Raw genomic sequence first — 9,004 nt, 5'->3', positions numbered from 1 at the left:
GCAGCAAGCACATGCATATTATATTCATCAAAATCATCATGTGCAGTTGTAAAAGGTAACCGGTCAATATAATCCTTAATAAGTGCAAACTTCTCCGATATAGTGTAGTCGAGAGAATTCAAAAAGATAATTGGACTATCATGCGTGGATGCAATAGCAACAATTTCATGTTTGACATAAGGAACTATAGCAAGTTCATCTCCATAAGCATAATTGATATTGGCATCTTGGCCACAAGCATAGCAAGCATCATCAAAAAGGGATATTTCAAGAGAATCAATGGGATCATAACAATCATCCTTCGGTAAGCACGAAGGGGAATTAAACAATGTATGAGTTGAAGAGTTACTCTCATTAGAAGGTAGGCACGGATAGCTAATTAGCTCTTCCTCCTTTTGTTCTTCGCTCTTCTCATCATCTTTTTCATCCAATGAGCTCATAGTTTCATCAATTTCTTCTTTCATAGACTCCTGCAAAATATTAGTCTCTTCTTGGACAGTGGAGTAGTACTCAATATATGGTTCAACATAGGCATTAGAAGCATAATTATCATAGCAATATTTAAGTATGGTAAAATTTTAAGATTTGTAAAGAGTAGCATCGTACTTTTCAATCAAAGAAGCAATTTCGTAAGCACCCTTAAAAGCAACAAATTCTTCAATTTCTTGAACATCATAGTAATTATAAACACCCTTAACATACGAAGATACGATTCCATTATCACTAAACTCACATTGATAGGGAAGGTGTTTCTTAGGGTTTTCAGAACAACAAGTAAAATCATATATTTCACATAAATTCCAAGCATAGCATTGCAAAGATGAATTTGATCCAGTAAAGTTTTCCCTTTTTCAGATATTTGGTGTCGCACATAACAAGCATGCTCATCTAAAGAGTTGCCCTCAACTAAGCTAGTTGGGGTTTCAGCATGAGCGCATAGGGATCGAAGATGATCCAAGTAATAAGCTTCAGTAGTGTGATAGATTTTGAGTGGTTCTTCAACCATTGGTTTAGTAGGTACAACTAATTTTTTTGGTATTTTGCGTTTCCTACCCATAACTAAAGATAGAAAACAACTAAGAACAATAAATAAAAATTACTTAGTGATAAAGAAAACAAGCACACACGAGAATATTCACCCCACGCTATTGCTCCCCGGCAACGGCGCCAGAAAAAGGTCTTGATAACCCACAAGTATAGGGGATCGCAACAGTTTTCGATAAGTAAGAGTGTCGAACCCAACGAGGAGCTAAAGGTAGAACAAATATTCCCTCAAGTTCTATCGACCACCGATACAACTCTACGCACGCTTGACGTTCGCTTTACCTAGAACAAGTATGAAACTAGAAGTACTTTGTAGGTGTTGTTGGATAGGTTTGCAAGATAATAAAGAGTACGTAAATAAAAATTAGGGGCTGTTTAGATAAATAAATAATAAAGTAAATATAGTGAGTGTGGAAAAGTGGTGGTAGGAGTTGCGAAATTGCCCCTAAGCAATTGACTACTTTACTAGACCGATAGCAAGTATTATGTGGGAGAGGCCACTGCTAGCATGTCATCCCTGACTTGGAATTCTATGCACTTATGATTGGAACTATTAGCAAGCATCCTCAACTACTAATGTTCATTAAGGTAAAACCCAACCATAGCATTAAGATATATTGGTCCCCCTTCAATCCCGTATGCATCAATTTCTATGCTAGGTTGAAGCTTCTGTCACTCTTACCCTCCAATACATAGTCCTATCAACATACAACTAACCCTATGGTGTGATCCATGCGCGCAATCATATGATGGGCACCAAAGGACAGCAACATAACCACAAGAAAATTAAATCAATCATAGCAATTCATCAACCACCGATAGGACAACGAAAATCTACTCAGACATCATAGGATGGCAACACATCATTGCATAATAATATGAAGCATAAAGCACCATGTTCAAGTAGAGGGTACAACGGGTTGCGGGAGAGTGGACCTCTGTAGGTAGAGGGGGAAGGTGATGGATATGTTGGTGAAGATGGTGGAGGTGTTGGTGTAGATTGTGGTGATGATGATGGCCCCCGGTGGCACTCCGGTGCCACCGGAAGCGAGGGGGAGAGAGCCCCCTCCTTCTTCTTCTTCCTTGACCTCCTCCCTAGATGGGAGAAGGGTTTCCCCTTTGGTCTATGGCCTCCATGGCACGGGAGGGGCGAGAGCCCCTCCGAGATTGGATCTGTCTCTCTCTATTTCTGCGTTCTCAGATTCTTTCCTTTCACCGTTTCTTATATTCCCGGAGATCCGTAACTCCGATTGGGCTGAAATTTTGATACGATCTCTATCCGGAAATTAGCTTTCTTGCGGCGAAAGAAGGGCATCAACCGCCTTACGGGGTGGCCACGAGGGTCAGGGGCACGCATGCCTCCCCAGGGCGTGCCCCCCTACCTCGTGGGCCCCTCGAGCATTGTCTCGCGTGTATTCTTCTTTCCAAAAATCATATATATTCCAAAAAAAATCTCCGTCAGTTTTTATTCCATTTGGACTCCGTTTGATATGGATATTTTGCGAAACAGAAAACATGCAACAAACAGGAACTGGCACTGGGTACTGGATCAATATGTTAGTTCCAAAAATAGTATAAAAAGTTGCCAAAAGTATATGAAAGTTGAATAATATTGGCATGGAACAATAAAAAATTATAGATACGACGGAGACGTATCAAACTTCACGGAACTTATTTTTGGAAGGAAAGCAACCCGGGAGACTTGGAGTCCACGTAAGGGAAGCAACAAGGAAGCCACGAGGCAGGGGCGCGCCCACCCCCCTGGGCACGCCCTCCACCCTCGTGGGCCGCTCGTGGCTCCCCTGGCATACTTCTTCCGCCTATATATATATCCATATACCCTAAAACGATCGGGGAGCACAATAGATCGGGAGTTCCGCCGCCAGAAGTCTCCGTAGCCACCGAAAGTCAATCTAGACCCGTTTCGGCACCCTGCCGGAGGGGGAATCCCTCTCCGGTGGCCATCTTCATCATCCCGGTGCTCTCCATGACGGGGAGGGAGTAGTTCTCCCTCGGGGCTGAGGGTATGTACCAGTAGCTATGTGTTTGATCTCTCTCTCTCTCTCTCTCTCTCTCTCTCTCTCTCTCTCGTGTTCTTGAGGTGATACGATCTTGATGTATCGCGAGCTTTGCTATTATATTTGGATCCTATGATGTTTCTTCCCCCCTCTACTCTCTTGTAATGGATTGAGTTTCCTCTTTGAAGTTATCTTATCGGATTGAGTCTTTAAAGATTTGAGAACACTTGATGTATGTCTTGTCGTGCGTATCTGTGGTGACAATGGGATATCACGTGATTCACTTGATGTATGTTTTGGTGATCAACTTGCGGGTTCCGCCCATGAACCTATGCATAGGGGTTGGCACACGTTTTCGTCGTGATTCTCTGGTAGAAACTTTGGGGCACTCTTTGAGATTCTATGTGTTGGTTGAATAGATGAGTCTGAGATTGTGTGATGCATATCGTATAATCATACCCACGGATACTTGAGGTGACATTGGAGTATCTAGGTGACATTAGGGTTTTGGTTGATTTATATCTTAAGGTGTTATTCTAGTACGAACTCTAGGGCTGTTTGTGACACTTATAGGAATAGCCCAACGGATTGATTGGAAAGAATAACTTTGAGGTGGTTTCGTACCCTACCATAATCTCTTCGTTCGTTCTCTGCTATTAGTGACTTTGGAGTGACTCTTTGTTGCATGTTGAGGGATAGTTATGTGATCCAATTATGTTATTATTGTTGAGAGGACTTGCACTAGTGAAAGTATGAACCCTAGGCCTTGTTTCAGCACATTGCAATACCGTTTACGCTCACTTTTATCATTAGTTACCTTGCTATTTTTATAATTTCAGATTACAAAAACCATTATCTACTATCCATATATCACTTGTATCACCATCTCTTCGCCGAGCTAGTGCACCTATACAATTTACCATTGTATTGGGTGTGTTGGGGACACAAGAGACTCTTTGTTATTTGGTTGCAGGGTTGCTTGAGAGAGACCATCTTTATCCTACGCCTCCTACGGATTTATAAATCTTAGGTCATCCACTTGAGGGAAATTTGCTACTGTCCTACAAACCTCTGCACTTGGAGGCCCAACAATGTCTACAAGAAGAAGGTTGTGTAGTAGACATCAATGCCCTACGATGCGCGCGCGACGACTACCTCCGCGACGAGATGGTCCAGCAGCGGCGGGCCCTGGAGGAGATAGCCGCATGCAAACGTGGGCGCGAGGACGAGCACGACACCGTGGTCCTCGACAGCGATGACGACGAGGACGCCCCCGGACCATCCAACCCGCCGTGCCAACCGGGGAGGGTTGCAGCAGGGACGGCGGCCGCGGCGGAGGCGACGACGACGACGCGGCGACTACATGCGGTTCTACCGCCTCCTCGGCATGTAGAACTACAAGGGCGGCGGGCGGCAAGGAGTGGCGAGGGAGACGGCGAGGAGCAGACTAGTAGCATTTTTTTGTAAAATATTTTAAATATGAATGAACTCGCCGAAGTTTGGTTTAATTTGCGCCGTGTTTGTGACAAAAATTAAGTTTTCCAACAAAACGTGGGCGCCGCGACTGGGGGTCATCACGCCCCCAGCACACGGTTTAGCGCCGGTGCGCCCTCAGGGAGCGATTTTAGGCGCCTCCTGGGGGGGGGGGCAACGGCTAGAGATCCTCTTAGAGTGATCATCTAAAGCAAATTTGATAAAAAAAAAGCCAAAAATGAGTATGAATTTTGTTATGTTAATTTATTACCTTGACAATATATCAGCGATATGAGACGAAAACAATGTTGAGTAGAGGAAGTGGAGACATCTCAATCCTTGGCTAAACCTAAAACGACAATAACAACTACAAATGTGCATTCATAAAAAAACATAGCTCACATAGAAAAATAAAACACGAGTTCACTCATAATTTGATTTCTATTAGAAAAAAGGTCGCTTATAAATCATGAGGTCCACTATTTTTCTTAGCCATTCACCACAATATATTAGGTGACTCTAATTCTTTTTGTTTGTCTGTGGGGTGCAACCATGCATGCTTCCCCATTAGATGAAGGCATGAAGTTTAGTTCCATAATAAAAAAAGCCCGATTAGCTACTTGGGTGTATGCAACTGAACCAAATTGGAATTGAAAGATTCAATTGGGACCATGGGTTCTTAAAAAGAAAAGGGAAAACTTGATGAGATACCTCTCTGTACACAATAGATCAAATTAAGATTAAAAGGTTGCTTGGAACATTGGAGGTTTGAGGGAACAAAGGCATCTAGTGCAATTGTGTGGTCTGTGAGGAGCAAAAGACACGTGGATAGGAAGCGCAAGATAATAGGAATGAGATAAGACGCTGGTTTGGGCTCTCAAAATTAGACGATCGCATTAACAACACGTGAAGTCTAACCAAATGGTTGAACGGGGCACTCGTGTTGGACGTCTGGAGTGGATCGGATGACACCAAGACATATACAAACTAGATGATACCCCGCACGTTGCGGCGGGAATATGTTGTAATTTTCAATAAGATTTGGTCATATGAAACATTTGGATTAATAATATTGAAAAACTAAAAATACATATTATATTTGTATTGGATTATTGTATACTTGCAAAAAAATTATTGAATATAGGTAGTATGCTATAATGAACTTTGATGAGGTGACGTGTGTGCATGACTTATGTATGCATGTTGAAATAAATAGAATTAGTGGAAAACAACAAATAATGAAAAATAATTCCCATGCATGTTGTGGTGGGTCTTGGATGATGTGGCATGTGTGCATGTTAAGATAATAGAGGTAGTGGAGATGAACTATTAAGAATATAGGATATAGGTAGTATACTATAATGAACTTCGACGAGGTGACATGTGTGCATATTGAAATAAATAGAACTAGTGGGAAACAACTAGTAATGAAAAATGATTTTCATGCATGTTGTGGTGGGTCTTAGATAATGTGGCATGTGTGCATATTCAGATAACAGAGGTAGTGGGGATGAACTAGGTATATAGGATAGCACAAAAAAAAACTAGGATAACGTGGCTTCTTGAGAGTGCATGAAAAAAAAATACTCCCCCCATTCCTAAATATTTGTCTTTTTAGAGATTTCAAATAAACTACCACATACGGATATATATAGACATATTTTAGAGTGTAGATTCGCTCATTTTGTTCCGTATGTAGTCATTTGTTGAAATATCTAGAAAGACAAATATTTTGGAACGGGGAAGTAGTTAATTGTTTGTGGTAGTCTTCATGTGCATGAAGAGTTGGTGGGAACATGCACGTGAAGAGTTAGATGCGGAATTGGTTGATGATAATTACAAAACAGTAAAACAAAGCTAGCTACAGCTATCCACAGCAATTTGACGTTTTCAGCCATCGGATCTCACGTACGAACACATCAGATTGGTTTACCCTCCCACCGCACGCACCATGACCAATTTAATCTATTATTGCTGCACACATCATCTTCGGCCCAACGTGCCCGGGCCGCTGCTCCGGGGGACGAGCTGCGCGCTCTCTCATCATTTGGACCAAGAAATATTTAACTGGGCCTTCATTCTAGCCCACTATGCGGTTCCTTTCCCTTGTGTTCCTTTTCTAAAAAAAAGTCACCTCAATAGCAACTCCCAAACCCTCCAGCGGCACGCACGCCGCCTCCACCAGCGGCGGGGACGCCGGCCACCGGCTCATCCCGCTGCTCCCCACAAGAAAAAAAAGTCAGGCAGAACACCGAGCAATTGCGACAAGGTGGCAGCGGTACCTGCTGGCGATGGCGAGTGAGTTTGCGACTGCGATGGCGCATGGCAGCATTCGTTTACGAGCGGACGAATTGTTTTGCCCTCTTCCAAGATGGTTTCACCAGTACTCTGTGTCAAATCTTTTGTTTCAATCTCTTGCATGCCCTATCTTGTTATTGATTCTTTACTGATTTGGAGAATTTTTTTTAAGGTTTGCTGTTGGTGATGAATTGGGGAAGAAAGCCCGCTACCCTCTGCCACAGTTCCAATCGAAAATCTGTATTGTTTTCTCCCTATGCTCCAAATTGTTCATTAGTGGTAAGAGTTAATACATGAGGTTCTTTTGTACGCCGACATTTCACTCAGTTTGCCTGTCTGGTTTAAGATATGAAGTTCCTACTATGAGATTGCACATTGCAGTATGCGTACCTAGCATTTTTACTAAATGTAAATGTTAGGAAGGATTTACATCAGTTCACATGTTTCCATCTCTTGGTATTTCTTCCACTAAGTTGAAGGTTTGTCCTATGACACGGGAACCCACAAAAAATTCTTCAAGTTATGAACGATGAGGTAAAATACTGCTTCATGGCATCCGTACATAAAGCACAAGCCAAGTGTTGCACGGCAATATGCAACCCTCGGTGCCATTAATTTCCTTATGCTAACAATGTTTTGTATATAAAATGATTTCAGCTGCTTGATGGAAGAAATTTATACACAGTGATGCAAACAACGGACAATATGATGCTAGATGAATAAGGTGCTTATTCGATATCATTTCTTCTTTCCCCCAAAAAATAGATAAAATTTCTTATGCTTGGAATATGTGATGTTAAATTGAGCCCTTGACATGTGCCCTGGATTTCATACATCCATGGCACCAATGCACATTTTAGCTTCAATATTATACCCACTTCTGTAACTTATGTAGTTTCACTTAGAATTATAAATTATGTACACTTAAGCTCAAATGTAAAATCCAGTATTATATGTCATTTCTGTATGTGATGCCACAACTCATTATTTTCACTCACTCAATCTTTTAAATGTTTCCTTCTCTATCTTCTATCTTAGGGGTATGTAGAAGATTTGTAAAATCTCATGCGGATTAACTTGTTCAATAATATTTGATGATTATTTGAATTGGCCCTTCAGTAGGGGTATTCAAAATAATTTTTTACCTTGCTATTAAAAATATATTGCTGTCCATGCTAAAAATTGAGGCGTTCAATTCATATCTTGATTGATAATTATACTTTCCTTTCTCTCATAAGTAGTTATATTGCCACTAATATGGGAGGGCGCGGCAACGCGCGCCTTGATGTTCTAGTTTGAGTTGATAACATGAGAACTAAAACCCCCTCAAAAGAAGTTCCCTAAAAAAACATGAGAACCAAAATCTGAAATACATATGCATGACTTATTATTATATTTGATTATGTATAGTTGTAGCAGTATTTATTTAATATAAGTATAATAATTAAATGAAAAATATTTCATATGCATGGTTGAATGTAGTGGTGGGTGTTTTTCCATGCATGATTGCATGTAGAGGTAGGCTTTATCCAATTCATAATTATATGATAAGGTGGCATACTTGCACGTTGAGATAAAATAAGTTGATGGAAATGATTATCTTAGGTATATAGAATATGATACAGTTTGATAGGGCCTAATGTTGGTGTTATAGTTAACGACGAGTCTACCGAGCAGACTTCAACAGGGTGCCACTATGTACCACAACATCTTCTAGGCTCGTGTGCAGGGAATCGTTGCAGTGCTGGGCTAGTAACCGCTTGGGCGTGTCGTGTTGATGTCACATTGATGTCACACATGTGGGCCTTTAAGGAGACATTGTGCTGGACAAGGCCTAATGCTAGTGTTATAGTCAATGAGTCAACTCGGCAGACTTCTGCTGAAAGCCAGTCCTCGATTGAAAGCAACATAGTGAAAAAGACTGTCGAAATCGGTTGGTTCCTATGGGCTCCCGCGACTCGGAGGGCGACTCGTCGCTCGGTTCCCGACCGCCGGCGGCCCTGCTACCGGACATCCATCCCGTGGCCTTCCCGTCCGCTGCGGTCGCTGCCGCGCCGCCAGCCTCCCCGTCCTCGCCCCCCCCCCCTCCCCCGACACTCGCGGTGCCTGCTGTTCCCGCGTCCCCCAAACCGGTCGGGCCGCCGTGCTGGGCTGACCTTGCGGAGGAAGAC

Source organism: Triticum dicoccoides, chromosome 5A, assembly GCF_002162155.2.
Source record: "Triticum dicoccoides isolate Atlit2015 ecotype Zavitan chromosome 5A, WEW_v2.0, whole genome shotgun sequence".
In the NCBI taxonomy this organism is placed as follows: domain Eukaryota; kingdom Viridiplantae; phylum Streptophyta; class Magnoliopsida; order Poales; family Poaceae; genus Triticum; species Triticum dicoccoides.
Note: the sequence above shows the minus strand (reverse complement) of the source record.